The sequence below is a fragment of the Gadus chalcogrammus genome, chromosome 10, assembly GCF_026213295.1.
Source record: "Gadus chalcogrammus isolate NIFS_2021 chromosome 10, NIFS_Gcha_1.0, whole genome shotgun sequence".
Classification (NCBI taxonomy): Eukaryota; Metazoa; Chordata; class Actinopteri; order Gadiformes; family Gadidae; genus Gadus; species Gadus chalcogrammus.
The window spans coordinates 12,883,524-12,898,185 of NC_079421.1; the positions used below are offsets into that span (position 1 = coordinate 12,883,524).

The following is a 14,662-nucleotide window of genomic DNA, read 5'->3' on the forward strand; positions in this document are numbered from 1 at the left end:
GGTTAGGGTTAGGGTGAGGGTTAACCCTAAACCTAACCCTAACCATAAACAATCAGAGGAGAGCCATTCTAACCAATCACAGGCGAATCAGAGGCGAAAAAGGAGGTACTTGCCCCTACCATCCTACGAAAAAAAGTTCCCCGGTCACATACAAAGCGGGGAACATAGGTACGCTCCCATGATTTCAATGTTAGTTTGAGTAAACGTAAACAGACATCTAGCAAAAAAACCTGAAGACTGTAATCACATATTTACATGGAGACGTGTGAGTGGTTGTGTGTGTTGGCAAGTAAGTCTTCCTTTGCTTTGAAGACTGAAATAACTAAGCAGCCATTCAGAGGCATCTGATCCTCATCAAACTACACCTTGAAGCCCACTGTGACCTCCTGCCTCTTACTGGCACATGTATGGCCCTCCATGTGACATTTAAATTATACAATCATTTCTAGAGTAATTGTGTGTGTGTGTGTGTGTGTGTGTGTGTGTGTGTGTACGTGGCCTGCACTTTTGTATTGACCGTGGCCCAGGTGTGTTTGCTATTTCTGAGGTAGGATTCAGTATGTGGGTGAGAAGCTGGAATGTAAATCCATTATTGTTGCGGACTACAAGAACTTCCATCTCAGCAGAACACACTGAAACGGAGGGTGGCTGTGGCCACAGCTGTTGGTCTAACCAAGATGAATGGGGTCAATCATTCCTGGGGTTACAAAAGGCTTCAAATAAATCGATTGGTATTAAACATTATCCACATAAAAAAATATATATTAATGAATCATTTTTTTAATAAAGATAATATCGATAATAAACTGTAAAATTGTATTACATGATAGAGCTTGGAAACGTGATTCGTGGTAGGTATCACAAGGCTTATTTATTATTATTTATTAATGTTTCATCAATGTTTATTTGTAATCCACGGTTGAATCGAGAAACAATTCAATCAGCGATGGGAACCATCTCTTCTGAGTCAGCCAATCAGACGGGTCGAATCACCCGCAGTGTCGTCATGGGAGCATCAACCCTGCGCTCCAATACCCATACTAACCATACTATTTAGTATGCCAGAAAAATATTTTGTAAATACATAGTATGGAAAATGAAAAATGCCAAAAAGAAAAACAACAAGATGGAGTACTTCACGCATTTCGCAGTAAGCAAGCCAGGATGCTTTATGGCTTTTCTGCCTCACATCCTCTGCGCAACAGAAGATGCGTCACATCGACTGAGCCCGCGATGTCGATGGGTGGTACTGCAGCTGTGTTAATCAGTGAATTCACTACCTATCGTATGTCTAACTTACTATGCTATGTGCAAAACTACATATACGCAGCAAGTCTCCCTATCCCTACAGTGCATACAGGTTCACTAGTAAAACATTGTATAAATACTTGTACGAAGTCAATGATACTAACGGCCTAATAGTGTGAAATGCGTCTTTGATCTAGAATGTGGAGTAATTGAACAGTTAATTAGGGAAATGATGAGCCATCCCCAATATCCAAGTCACGTTTCAACGGTTCCAGTTTCAAGCTGCTGTCAGATAGGAAGATTCCCTCGGTGAGTCAGTATTGTTATTATATGAACAGCATAATCTATGTATATTTAATATGCTGTCGTTGATGAATGGACAGTTACTACACTGTGAGAACCAGTCCTCCGTCAGAAATGTCGTTCCACCACTTTCATGGCTGTAGTCATCACTGTTTATTGTAGACATTTCCTATGGTCGTTATAGACACATGCACATGCTTCACTAATGCTAATGTAAAGATAAATTAACTAGTTTAAGCATATATCATTTCAGGTTTATCCAGGTTTAATCCATTATCAGTTATGGAATTCGCCTATTAAGAGAAAATTGTACAATTCAAGGAGGGTGCAATGAATATGATGCATACTTATCCTAGCTGCTATCTATACGGGGCCCAAGGGAAAGCACAAGGTAGTGGAGGCCCACAGTGTTTATGTTCATCCACAATGAATTTTTTTTTCATGACTGTTGATGAGCAAATACAAATGTGTTTCAATGTATTGAAATGTTCATGTGTCTTTCTCAACATAGACACACTTACTTTTATATACCTCTGAAATGGCCGTAAGCTGGGCCGCTTCTACATGTTCGACCCCCGCAAGATGTCCGTGGAGGAGTTCTTCGGGGACCTCAAGACCTTCAAGACCATGTTTGAGGTCTGTGTGTGTCTCCACATTATACCACAGCATTGTTGTGTACTTGAATCAGGGAGAATTGATTTGGATTGGTCAATAACGTCAATAATTTGACTGACCACCTCTGCCTTGTGTTTTGAGTTTTTCATAATTATGTTAATAATTAAGCTATTCATCAAATAAATACTAAAGATAAAGGGGAAATTTTGAAAGGAATACACCTATCAAGTCTTGACTAAAGTACTAAGAGTGAATCTAATTTAAATTAGTATTTGCGGAGGATATTTGACATAAAAATCCACCGCTGTTTCTCTGCTAAATGACTAGGCGACTGTTGCCCCCTGTTCTCAGCATGGTGTGCCCCATTATAGGCCCACTTGTATGACCCTGTGCATATGCTTGCCCACAAAACTCCTATTAACTAAGCCTACTTACTTCTCAATGCAGTCATTTGCATTTTGAACATCCCCCCCTTTGCATACCGAGTCACGCCTCTCTTTACGAATGTGTGTGTGCGTGTTTACATGTTTCTGTGGTTCTTATGAATGGCGGTCACCTCATGTTGAGTCTGTCAGTCGCGCCTCAGCAGCCCTAAAAATGGGAAAGATGGGACTCATTGACCTAAACACCCAAGGGGAAATGACTATAGAGGGGTTTTACAGCATTCTGGAGAAGGAGAAAGTACAAAGAATCTGAAGACAAAGTTCCACCGAGAACGACAAAGAAGGAGGGGTGGATTGAAACCCATGGGTGAAGTGAAGGATGCATACAAAAAGAGTCTTGGGGAGAGTGTGGGAGCGAGAGTTGAGAGACTGTGGCTGGGTTGGCTGTGATGAAGTGATTAGCTCACAGACAAAAGAGGAGTGGTGTGGATCAGAAGGCTGGGTTTTTGTCCTCCCTGGGAGTGCTGTGGGACCCCCCCACATTCTCTATGTGTGTGTATTTATAATTGGCTAGTGTAATTTTTGGGTGTGTATTTGTAATTGGCTACTGTGTAAATGTTTGCCAAGGCCCCAATCGTTCTCAAGTATCCCTATGCCTTTACGTCAATACGGTTGCTCGGCTATTTACAAAAACATTCATCCTCAACTGCTTGTATGCTTGTTTGTTTTTTTCCAGTAGCATATATGTCAAGGCGTGTAAACATGCAAATACATTTTAAATTGCAGGGACCGGCGTACATATTTGTTGAATTATCTCAACGTCTCTTATTAGATAAACATTTAAAAAATATGATGAGATGAAACTCAATGTCTCTCATGGTAGTTTCCAGAAACAATTGAGGTCTCCAGATTGTGTTTTGTCTATTATCCTGAAGCTGCAATACAACAGACGCGTTGTTTAAAACATCAGGCTGGTGTGTTCAAAGTTGCGTGTTATTGTGTGACCTTTCCTTCGTCATTTAGTGAGTGAGCCTATTTATGGTCAGACTAGATCGGCTTTAGCCTACCGTGCGGGGGCTATGCGATTCATTGAACTGTAGTGAAACTGATCAAGCGTTGCCGACTGCTGCTTAAATTAGCTATTTAATCGCTCCGATTCACCCCTCCCTCGCTCGGTGGGTAACGGCTAGATGTGTGTGCGTGTGCGACACTAGGGTGCAATTCCGACTGCCGGCGGAAAGCAACAGGGAGATCGAGGCTATAATAATTGGCCACGGCGCTGCCAGACGACACAATGACACGGCCATCGATGCGTGAGCAAGCTACACGGAGCAGGCGACCAATGGCATGGTAGAAGGCTGTTTGTCAGAGCAGCCGATTGGCTGGCAAGGGGAGGCTGTCGGTCTCCAGGTAGCAAACTCTTGAAGGAGAGAAACGGGAGGAGCGGAATGGGGGAGAGATGGGACCTCATCCGTGGAGGAAATGAACAAAGCAATATACATTTAATAAAAATACGATTATATCTTCTGGTAGAAATTAGATTTATATTTTTCCCTCCAGCATATGAAGCTATGCACCTCTCTTATCCTCATCCATTTACATCTCAGCGTTTTCCTCAACCATCCAACATGTTTGTTATCCTATTGTTCATTCCTATAGGAAGCATGTGCATGTTAGATTAATTCAGGTCCTTCTTCAATAGTGCATGTTTTGGACAAATGTGACACACAGCTTTAGACAAGCGTGTCTGCTGAATCAATTAATGAATAACCCATTCAGTTTTAGGATTTTGTTTACATGTGTCAAGCTTACATCCACCGCTGTGATGCCCTCTAAACAAAAGAAAACGGATTAGTGAAGTTGTATGTACTTATTTGGATTTGTATCATTATTTTTTCTGTGTTTTTCTGTGTGTGTGTGTGTGTGTGTGTGTGTGTGTGTGTGTGTGTGTGTGTGTGTGTGTGTGTGTGTGTGTGTGTGTGTGTGTGTGTGTGTGTGTGTGTGTGTGTGTGTGTGTGTGTGTGTGTGTGTGTGTACGTGGGTTCCTCTGTGTCTGTTTTCTCCTGTGTGGCTGTGTTTTTTTGTATGTGTGTGTGTGTGTGTGTCCTATCCTGTTCCTCGGTCTGTATTTTGTGTTGGTTTGGGTGTGTGTGTGTGTGTGTGTGTGCTTGTGTGTGTGTGTGTACATCTTAACCTTGCCTTTCCACTTCCATGTTATGATTGACTCGTCCTATCTCAATGTTAGGTCCCCTTTATGCGATTACTCGGTTGCTTGTAAAACACCCTTCAATTAGCATCCAATTAGCAAGGGCAGTCCGGTGGCAACCGATTGGCTGCGCTTTCATATCTCTGAGTGACATCTCCATCATCGCCGTCATGTCCACATGCTCACCCCAGAGCACAGAGTAGTGTGTGTGTGCACTGTAAATTGTGAAATTCATAGTAACTTACTGGCAGCAATGACAAGTAACTTACAGTAAAAAACGTTTGTGCTATTGATCTGTAAATGTAGCGTGTTGCTATTCACGAGGATATCAAATGCATACATTCTAAATACTATTTAGAGAATAATGCAGACAAAAACGTTACGTATCTAGAGGCTCCAAAGCAAATAAACAGAGAGAGAATGTGTGTGTGTGTGTGTGTGTGTGTGTGTGTGTGTGTGTGTGTGTGTGTGTGTGTGTGTGTGTGTGTGTGTGTGTGTGTGTGTGTGTGTGTGTGTGTGTGTGTGTGTGTGTGTGTGTGTGTGTTTAATTGTAGTGATAGCAACATAGCCATTTAGCTGAAGCAGCTGTAACTGGGATTGAAGAAGTGGTGGTGGGGGCTGGCTGGCGCTAGGGGTGGGGTGGCTGTTGCTCGGAGTGTGTGTGTGTGGGGAGGGGGGGGGGGGGGGGGAGCTGGTGCTAGGGGTGGGGTTTGGGGCTGGGAGGGACCAGAGAAGAGATTGGTTGGCTGCAGGCTGAATGGAGGGTCGATGCCCACAGAATATCAATAAGGACCAGGGGTCACAAAACCCAGGGCTATAACTCTCTGTCTATTTCTCTCGCTCCTTGGCCTGTCTCTGTCTCTCTCTCTCTGTAGTAGATCCCTCATGCATGCTAAACCCTGAGCTGAAACTAGGGGCACTAGGTATTGGAGTAGTTTATTCCTGTTGGCTAAGGCCTTTTTCATTCTGTGCTACATAGCTCTTGGGTGGAAACCCAGGCTGTGGTATTCCCCCTCTGTCTGCTGATTGTCCTGCTCCGTCTCTTACTTAAATACTGAGAAAATATGCTTTGTTTTTCTTCCTCCTGAGTGTATGTATAACTAGAAGGGAGGGATAATGTGGGAAACCTAGATCCAATGTAATAATAAAACACTAGAAGTGTGGTCTTTCCACCGTGTACCTCTCTATATATTACATTGAATCATATCTGCTGATCCATTACACTAGTATTGGGTTTTAGTGAGGTACTCTACATGTACTCTACATAGATCACTAGTACTCACTAGTACCCAGTAGTACAATGGTGACCCAGCAGGCTTGATTGTGAATTTTACTACCTGGTTAAATCCTGGGACATTTTTGGAACATTCATGTAAACTATGATTGTAATAAAAAAGTGTCTGTTGAGCTGTGTGCCTCCCCTTGGAGGGGCTGGCGGTCTTGGGGTTCATGATTAATATTGTTGGAGGGGAGTTTACAGGAATCTAATTTACACTGATGAGACCTCTGAGGCCATCATGTCTGTCTGGACTGTCCCGCAGTCACAAGGTCTGAGCCGTGTGTGTGTGTGTGTGTGTGTGTGTGTGTGTGTGTGTGTGTGTGTGTGTGTGTGTGTGTGTGTGTGTGTGTGTGTGTGTGTGTGTGTGTGTGTGTGTGTGTGTGTGTGTGTGTGTGTGTGTGTGTGTGTGTGTGACCCATACATGTCTATACGGTTCAGTTGGCTGTGTGTCAGGGAGATTGGGCCCCGCCCTTCTGCCCCCTATCTGTCCATACACATTAATGTAGGTGGGCCTTCGGTCGATTGACCTCCATCATCTCAGACTGCACCCTTGACATGCATGGATGCATGTCATGGGCGTGTATGTACGTGTGTGCGGAACCCCTACATTTCAGTGCAGTGCAGTCGGAAATGCATATGTGACCTATATACTGTGTCTGTGTAGGGGTGTGTGTACGGTGAATTAGACTGAGTTTTCAACGTGATTGCGTCCGAAGTGACACATGGAGGTTAACCTAGATGTTGATCGTAAGATCCGCAGAACATTCATAGCATCCAAAAAGTTACAGGTATTAACAATGACACCCAGGAGTGGCGTGGATTGGTTCTGGGGATGTGATCGAGGAGCTGGCTAAGGGAACCAGGCTTAAATCAAAGACATAACACTTGTTTCCTTGCACTTGTTCATCAGCATATTTAAGGGATCCAAGTGTTCCAAAATGTTGAGCAATTAGCATGCATACCCCCAGTCAGACTTACACACACACACACACACACACACACACACACACACACACACACACACACACACACACACACACACACACACACACACACACACACACACACACACACACACACACACACACACACACACACACACACACACACCTAAGCCAAGTTAAAAACACTCTCACTAAGCCCCACATCTCTTAAAGGGGATGACATCATTCCTCTGGCCCAGTAACCATGGTTACGCATGCCTCCCGCTGCTCAAAAGTCAGCACCCAGCCTCCCCCTTTTTCTCACTGTTTAGTCGTCACGTCTCTCTCTTTCTCACCCCTGTCTCTTTGCTCTCCACATCTGCACCACTTCCCTCTCTGTTATCTCTCTATTATCTCTCTTCTATCTCTATTATCTCTCCATTATCTCTCTTCTATCTCTTTTATCTCTATTATCTCTCTTCTATCTCTTTTATCTCTCCGCCGTCTGCTTCCAGTCTGCCATTTTCTCCCTGACCTCCATTTCCTGTGTCTAACACACTGAAGCAGGAGATGGCGTTGGGGTGGCTGTTCCACCGCCCTAGTTCACAGAGAGAGAGAGACAGACAGAGAGAGGGCGAGAGACTAAGGCCAAATCCCATTTCTACCCCTCACCCCTTCCCCTTACCCCTCCCCCTTGTTTTGAAGGGGTAAGGGGAAGGGGTAAGGGGTAGAAATAAGATTGGGCCTAAGACGCAGACTACGACCCATAGCGGCCACAGCAGAATGTGTAAAGAGTGCCTCCTCTGCCAGCCAGAAGGCCTCAGGGCCAGAGAGATGCCAGCTGCTCACTACTGACCTTTAGGAGGCTGAAGCGGCCCTAGAGAGGAGAGGAGGAGAGGAGGGGAGGAGGGGAGGAGGGGAGAGGAGAGAGGGTGGTGGAGGGAGGGAGGGAGCCAAGGAGACGAGGGGGGCATAAGGGGGGGGAAGAGGAGTGGAGATGAAGGGAAATTAAAGGGGTAGACGGGGGCAGAGTCAAGGGGAGGAGCTTATGGTAGAACTAATTAGACAAGGGGAGATGAGGAGAGACAAACAAAAGAACAATGGAACGGGCGGAAGACCAAAACAAGACCGAGGGGGGTGAGGAAAGGGAGCATGTGACACTAGACCTGAGACAAAGCCCCCTCTCCAAGGAGCCGTAACGTGATGGACTACATGGTGACAGCGGAGGAAATGAGAAGGGGGAGGTCAGGATCGGCCATGGGGCCAGACCCTCGACACCATGACACGGTGTGATGAATGAATAGGCTGCGGCTATGGCTGTACATTAACATTAGGAAATTAAGCTAAAGCTGAGCTAAAATAAGAGCTGAAAATGAGAGAGGGGTTGAGTGTCGTGTTTAAAGCCCCTCCCTGGGGTGATTTGCATCTAAAAACACCAATAGAATATAAACGAAAGCCATATCATTTGTTCAAAGGCTCTTCCTTCTTGACATGCATGTTTACCCGCGACCGTGGTCCACAGGGGAATACACACACATGGGAAGCCATGTGTGTGTATTGGAGAGGGGGAGAATGTATTGGAAGCTATTGTCAAGCCTGCATTAAAGTAAGCAGCTTACAGTCTCTGCAGTTCAGCAGCTTTTTTCTGTATGTATGTGTGTGTGTGTGTGTGTGGGTTGACAGGGGGGCTGTGGATGGGACTTGACCCTGGGCCCTGTCTGTCCTAGCCATACGACTTGCTGTGATGTTTCTGTGCGAGTACATTCATCTCGTTCTCCTGGACCTCCGTCGCGGCTGGATCTGCGGGGTCCCCGTCTTCAGCAGCATCTTCCTCTGTGATCTCGTTGCCTTCCTTTGTCTGCTTCTTCAGGCTCATTCACATGGATAATCTGTTGTCTCCCCCTCTCTCTCTCTCCCTCCCCTCCTTTTCATTTTCTTCTCTCTCCCGTCTATCCCGCCCTCTCTCCGAGTGATCTACTGTGGGTGACGTCGCTCCCCTCTCTCGCACGCTGTCCTCATGTCTGTCTGTCAGTCTATCCAGCTGCTCACACACACACACACACACACACACACACACACACACACACACACACACACACACACACACACACACACACACACACACACACTACCCCATCTCGCTCCCTGCCGACCAGCCAAGGAGAAAATGGATGGTGGAGGTTGCCATGGAAACTGTGAGCCTATTTGTGCTCTGCGCTCTGTGGCGGAAAAAACGCACAACATCATGTGCTGTTCTGTGTGGTGCAGAATCAGCGGCATGAATATTTCAGATTTATGGACAGGGATGAGACCAGTGAGCGGTCACACACACACACGCATACTCACACATAAAATCACCTCCACACACACCCTCGCACATTCATCGGGTTTTCTTTCTCAGTCTGTGCGACAGCTCTTCTCGGGACGAACAAGAGGAGCGAGGGGAGATGCAGGAAGGCGGCCAACCTCCATTTTAACTGGCACAAAGAGAGAGAGACCACGTGTTTTAATCTGGGTTAGTGAGACGTGGTTAAGAGGACAAGGAGAGAGAGACCAGAATAGCACCTTTAAAAAATACATAGGATGGAAATATAACATATAAAAGGATTTTGAGGCAGTAAATGGCATGAAACAACCACAGAGTTTACAGAGAGCAAGAGACCATGAGATGCTGTTCTTAGAACAGTAAATGAGGGCAGATCAAATTTGCCTTTATCCCATTTAATTACACACACATACACCCCAAGATTTAGTTGCACATAATCTGAATTGTGGACTAGACCTCTGCACTGCACCATCCAGCATAACCTTAGCTCTGTTGGCTGAGTCAGAACATGTTCCACTTTCTCTGACTGGCTGCTTTTCCCTTACATCTTTGCGTGTTCTGTCTTAATGTGGCCTCTTAAAATGCGTCCGACATAGGGAAGAGGCCGTGGTGGGGTAAAACACACTCATGTGGGTTTTGGAGGGTTGCTTTTAGTGGCCTGCTAGTTCAATTCCCCAGCACAGGAATGTTTCTTCCCCCCTGATGATCTCCACATCTGTAGCAGAGCACGGCGTTCCCGGTATTCCAGCATGCGGCTGTCACACAGGAAATGGCTCCCATTCCACCCTGTTGGACTTCCTGTGTGCGGAGCACCCCTCCCCCACCCTCTCCACTCTCACCATACTTTGAATAGTGTGAGTCTGTGTGTGGGTGTGCGTGTATTTGTCTTTTTTCTTGGTGTAAATGGCATAAAAATGTACAGAGACAGGCAGACGTAGGGACAGAGCCCTGCATTATCCCCACTACAGAATAAACGACAGAATTCCCCAGATGTCTCTGCGTGGACGCCGCAATCCCTGCATTCCTGCCTCTGATTCGGCAGGCGGGGGGGGGGGGGGGGCGTGGCGGGTCAAGGGGGCGAGGGGAGCTGGGACGAGGTCGGCGTAGTATGGGAAGGTCCGGTGGAGGGTGGGGGGGGGGGGGGGTTGTGGCCGGGGTGTATCGTCCCAGGAAGGCGCTGCGCTGCCGGTCGATCTCCCTGAAATATCCCCCACGGCAGCTGCAGCGTTTCAGCCACCACACACCTGTCGCCCTGTTTCGGGGGGGGGGCACATGCCAGCGTGACCGTGGAGCGGGCGGAGGTAGCATGACCCCCGGTGAGGGGGGAGGCGGGAGGGGGGAGCGCTTAGTGTGCACTTAGTCTCCATGGTGCTAGTGCTATGTTCCAGACTCTCAAATAGACACCACCAACTCATACATATCACTATTGGTGATGTTTAGCAGCTCACACACACACAGATGTGGCTGCGTGTATATGTGTATGTGTGTTTAAGGGTGTGGCGGTGATTAAATGTTAAAGGGGCAGCAGGCCAGAGTCTCTGAGGCTGATTCTGTGATCCTAACATTAGCTCACTGCCTCTCTTAATCCGGTCCTTGTTTTTCTTTTTTCCCTCTCCCTGCTCTGCTCCTTCTTGCCTTCCCACCTCTGTGCTCCTCTCCTTTCCTCCTTTCCTACCTGTCACCCCGCTCTCTTCTCCGGGTCTGGCTGCTCGGAACGGCACTGTTGTGTTGCCATGACGACGCCAGCGGTGGGGGAAATGGATTGGAAACCAACGTGTGTGTGTGTGTGTGTGTGAACAGAAAGGGGGAGGGGTGTATGTGGAGAGCATGGTTTGTAAAAAGAGATAGAGGGGATTACGTGAGGGATGGAGAGTTTAGGTGTGTGTGTGTGTGTGTGTGTGTGTGTGTGTGTGTGTGTGTGTGTGGGGGTTGGGGATGCCCTACAAGCAGACGGAAGCCTTTGATCCCTTGAAGCACCCCATGTGTTGAGAGGAAGGAAGCCAGGCCATTGTTCTCTTCAACGACACATTTATGAACATAAAGTAACAATATGGTCCTAATGTATCAATATAAAGTCATAAAGATGATACGAATCATAATCTCTCACATCCGGTCAATGAATCAGAATAATGACTCATATTTTTACCACCAGCCCACCATTTTTGTTTTACACATCCTGGATTTGAGAGGAGTGATGTGGAAAAAGATGATGCAAGATGGAGAACCTTCCTCTGTAACCTCTCTCACACACACACGCAGAGAGAGAGAGAGAGACCCAGACCCTGTCTGATTTACATCCTCCCACCAAAACAGGCTCATGCAATTTAATAGGATAAACCAGGACAGAGAGAGAGAGTGTAGGCAGAAACAGAGAAGAGAGAGCGTGTATAGGCAGAGAAGAGAGAGAGAGTATAGGCAGAAATAAAAGAAAGAGGGATGGAGGGAAAGATGGAGAGAGAGAGAGAGAGAGAGGGGTCTTTTGAGATGGAAAGAAAGAGGAGTGTGGATCATTCAAAGAGAGCTTTGTGTGTTTGGTCTGCATGCTGCTGCTGGGGTCCATCTCGCTGATCTGGCAGAGAGGATCGGCAGAAGGGCCACCATAAAAGTGTCTCTTTAAGTATGAGTGTGTGTGTGTGTGTGTGTGTGTGTGTGTGTGTGTGTGTGTGTGTGTGTGTGTGTGTGTGTGTGTGTGTGTGTGTGTGTGTGTGTGTGTGTGTGTGTGTGTGTGTGTGTGTGTGTGTGTGTGTTAAAAGGCCAGTGTGACCCTCCGCCATGGCCACTTTACCGCTCCTCCTCGGTCACCTATTTTTCCGCTGTCACGGAAACAAAGCCACACTGCCTTCCCCTCCCAGGGCTGAAATTACAAGTCATTATTTTAACCATGACTATGGTTGGTGTGTGTCTGTGTTTGTGTGTGTGTTGGTGCGCGCCTCAGATATATATATAAGTCATTCAAACGAGAACAAGATGTTTAAGTGCGTGTTCCACCCGAGCTATTTTGAACATCAGCCATGTGGTGAGGGAAGCTCTGACAAAGGAGAGGTCTGCAAGCACCACTTGATGTGTGAGGTTAGGACCGGGCTGTGCCCAAGTGTCTGTGTGTCAGTGTGTGTTTGTGATTGTGCGCGCGTCTATTTGCAATTTCCTGTGTTAAAAAAAATCTTCCATTGTATTGCTTTGACTTTCATATGGACGATCCAGCAGCCTGTTTTTAGAAAGTTAGAATATGAAATAAAGGAAAATAATCACATATATCAGATATAGCAGCACCCCTCATACAACTTTAATTGTACATGAGAGAAGAAAAACCTATTTCCGTTTTATGTATGTATTAACTGGTAAAGCTAAGATATGAGAGTAGTTAGTGATGTATTCACTAGTTAACTGTCATCCATTCTGAATCTGTTTGCCAACAACATCACAGCTGCACGCCACACAATCCAGAACTGATCCATATAAAGACTGGGGTCTAATCCAGCCTTTATCCTCCGTTTGAGTGTGTCTGCCCCGCCGAGCTCTGCTGGCCACCATGGTGACCCATATCACACTGGCCTGCTCTGTCCTCACACTGCAACAGCTGCCACAGCTGTGTGTGTGTGTGTGTGTGTGTGTGTGTGTGTGTGTGTGTGTGTGTGTGTGTGTGTGTGTGTGTGTGTGTGTGTGTGTGTGTGTGTGTGTGTGTGTGTGTGTGTGTGTGTGTGTGTGTGTGTGTGTGTGTGTGTGTGAGTGAGTGAGATGGTAGAGGGATAAATGAAGACAGGAAGTGGGAATGGGAACTTTGTCTGTGTGTGTGGTGGGGGTTAATGTGTGTGTGTGTGTGTGGTGGAGCTATTTGAGTGTGTGGGGGTGGTGGCTTCGGGGCGGAAGGCGGGAGGAGGCGCGGAAATCCCAGTTCCTATCCCGCCAAATGCAGCTGTTACATCACATCCTGTCCTCTCTCCACGTGCACGCTGGGGGCCTCCTTCCTGAAACCAGAGCCCTGTTTTCCTCCTCTCCAGCCCCGCTGCAGATGGTCGTCCTCTCCACCTCTCCTGGCACTCACTCCGTCACGTGTGGGAGCACAAGTCTCAAAAGCAACTTTATTTGTGATCAGGATTTTGTGTGTGTGTGTGTGTGTGTGTGTGTGTGTGTGTGTGTGTGTGTGTGTGTGTGTGTGTGTGTGTGTGTGTGTGTGTGTGTGTGTGTGTGTGTGTGGACACTCAGGATGTAAGGATGCTTGTGATTCTGACTAACCTTGTTGCCGCACAAACATGCAGTCCATTGTCAAGGTCCAATCTCTCCAGTGTTGCACACACACAGAGACATACGCAGACAGAGACACACACAGACACACACAAAGAGAGAGAATAGGATAAGAGGACAGTGATGTATGAGAGAGTGTCCCAATGGAGGGAACGGAGCACAGAATTTGTGTGTGTGTACAATGAGTCACAATGTGCCTAATTAAATAAGAGTGTGTGGGCTGGGAGGTGTGTGTGTGTCCTCTGATAAGGGCTGTGATGGAACAATCCCCCTATTCTGCTGGATGTCCTTCTGGCCCCCCGACCACAGGAAATGGTTGCGTCACATGACAGGTCATGAGAATACCGGCCCCAATGAGTAATGAGAGAAGAAATTCAAAGACTGTTTATATTCTATAATCTGATGTAAGGTTTAACTGGATGTGATGTTCATATAATATCCATATGACAAGTTAGTGTTTATTCCGCACTATTAAAATGTGAATGACTCTCTCTCTCTCTCTCTCTGCATGCACTGCATCCGGGCCAGCCTCCGGCTCCACTGCTTATAGACTGGACTCACTCACCTGTTTTTCCGTCTGTGGGAAATCCTCTGCAGCAGCACGTTTCCTGCTAACGGTCCTCTGTGTGGTGCCAGGTTTAACTAATGTGTGTGTGTGTGTGTGTGTGTGTGTGTGTTGAGCCAATCCCTTCATCTCGGTCTGTGGGCTTGGGGCCGGGGCTAATAACGACGGCCACAGAGACGTTTAATGAAGAAGGGTCTGGGCGCTGAACAGGGGAGGGACGCTGTTGATTGGGGCAGAGGGTTTCCATGGCAACCGCACTACGCCGGGAGAAAACAAAAGGGGCAAGACGTCGGGCATTTTGGGCTCATGAATTCACGCTGTTCGATGTTTCAATGTGCGCTTTGTCGATATAGATGCATTATTGAATGAATTGTGACAGCTGAGAGCTTTCAAAACAATGGATTAAAACCTGTTCAATACACATGTACGATGATTGGTCAGATATAACTATCTTTCATGTTTGATCCTTTATTCTCTCTCTCTCTCTGTCTCTGTTTCTCTCTGTCTCTGTTTCTCTCTGTCTCTCTGTCTCTCTCTCTCTCTCTCTCTCTCTCTCTCTCTCTCTCTCTCTC

General features: G+C 46.7%; 1 long non-coding RNA gene across 1 annotated transcript; it reads left to right on the forward strand.

Moving 5' to 3' along the window:
• The first annotated feature begins 1,272 nt into the window (after positions 1–1,272).
• LOC130390149 (uncharacterized) lies at positions 1,273–14,507 on the forward strand. Its single transcript, XR_008896753.1, has 3 exons — positions 1,273–1,557; positions 2,063–2,187; positions 14,054–14,507. It is a non-coding gene; the product is annotated as an uncharacterized LOC130390149 (long non-coding RNA).
• Positions 14,508–14,662: the final 155 nt, after the last annotated feature.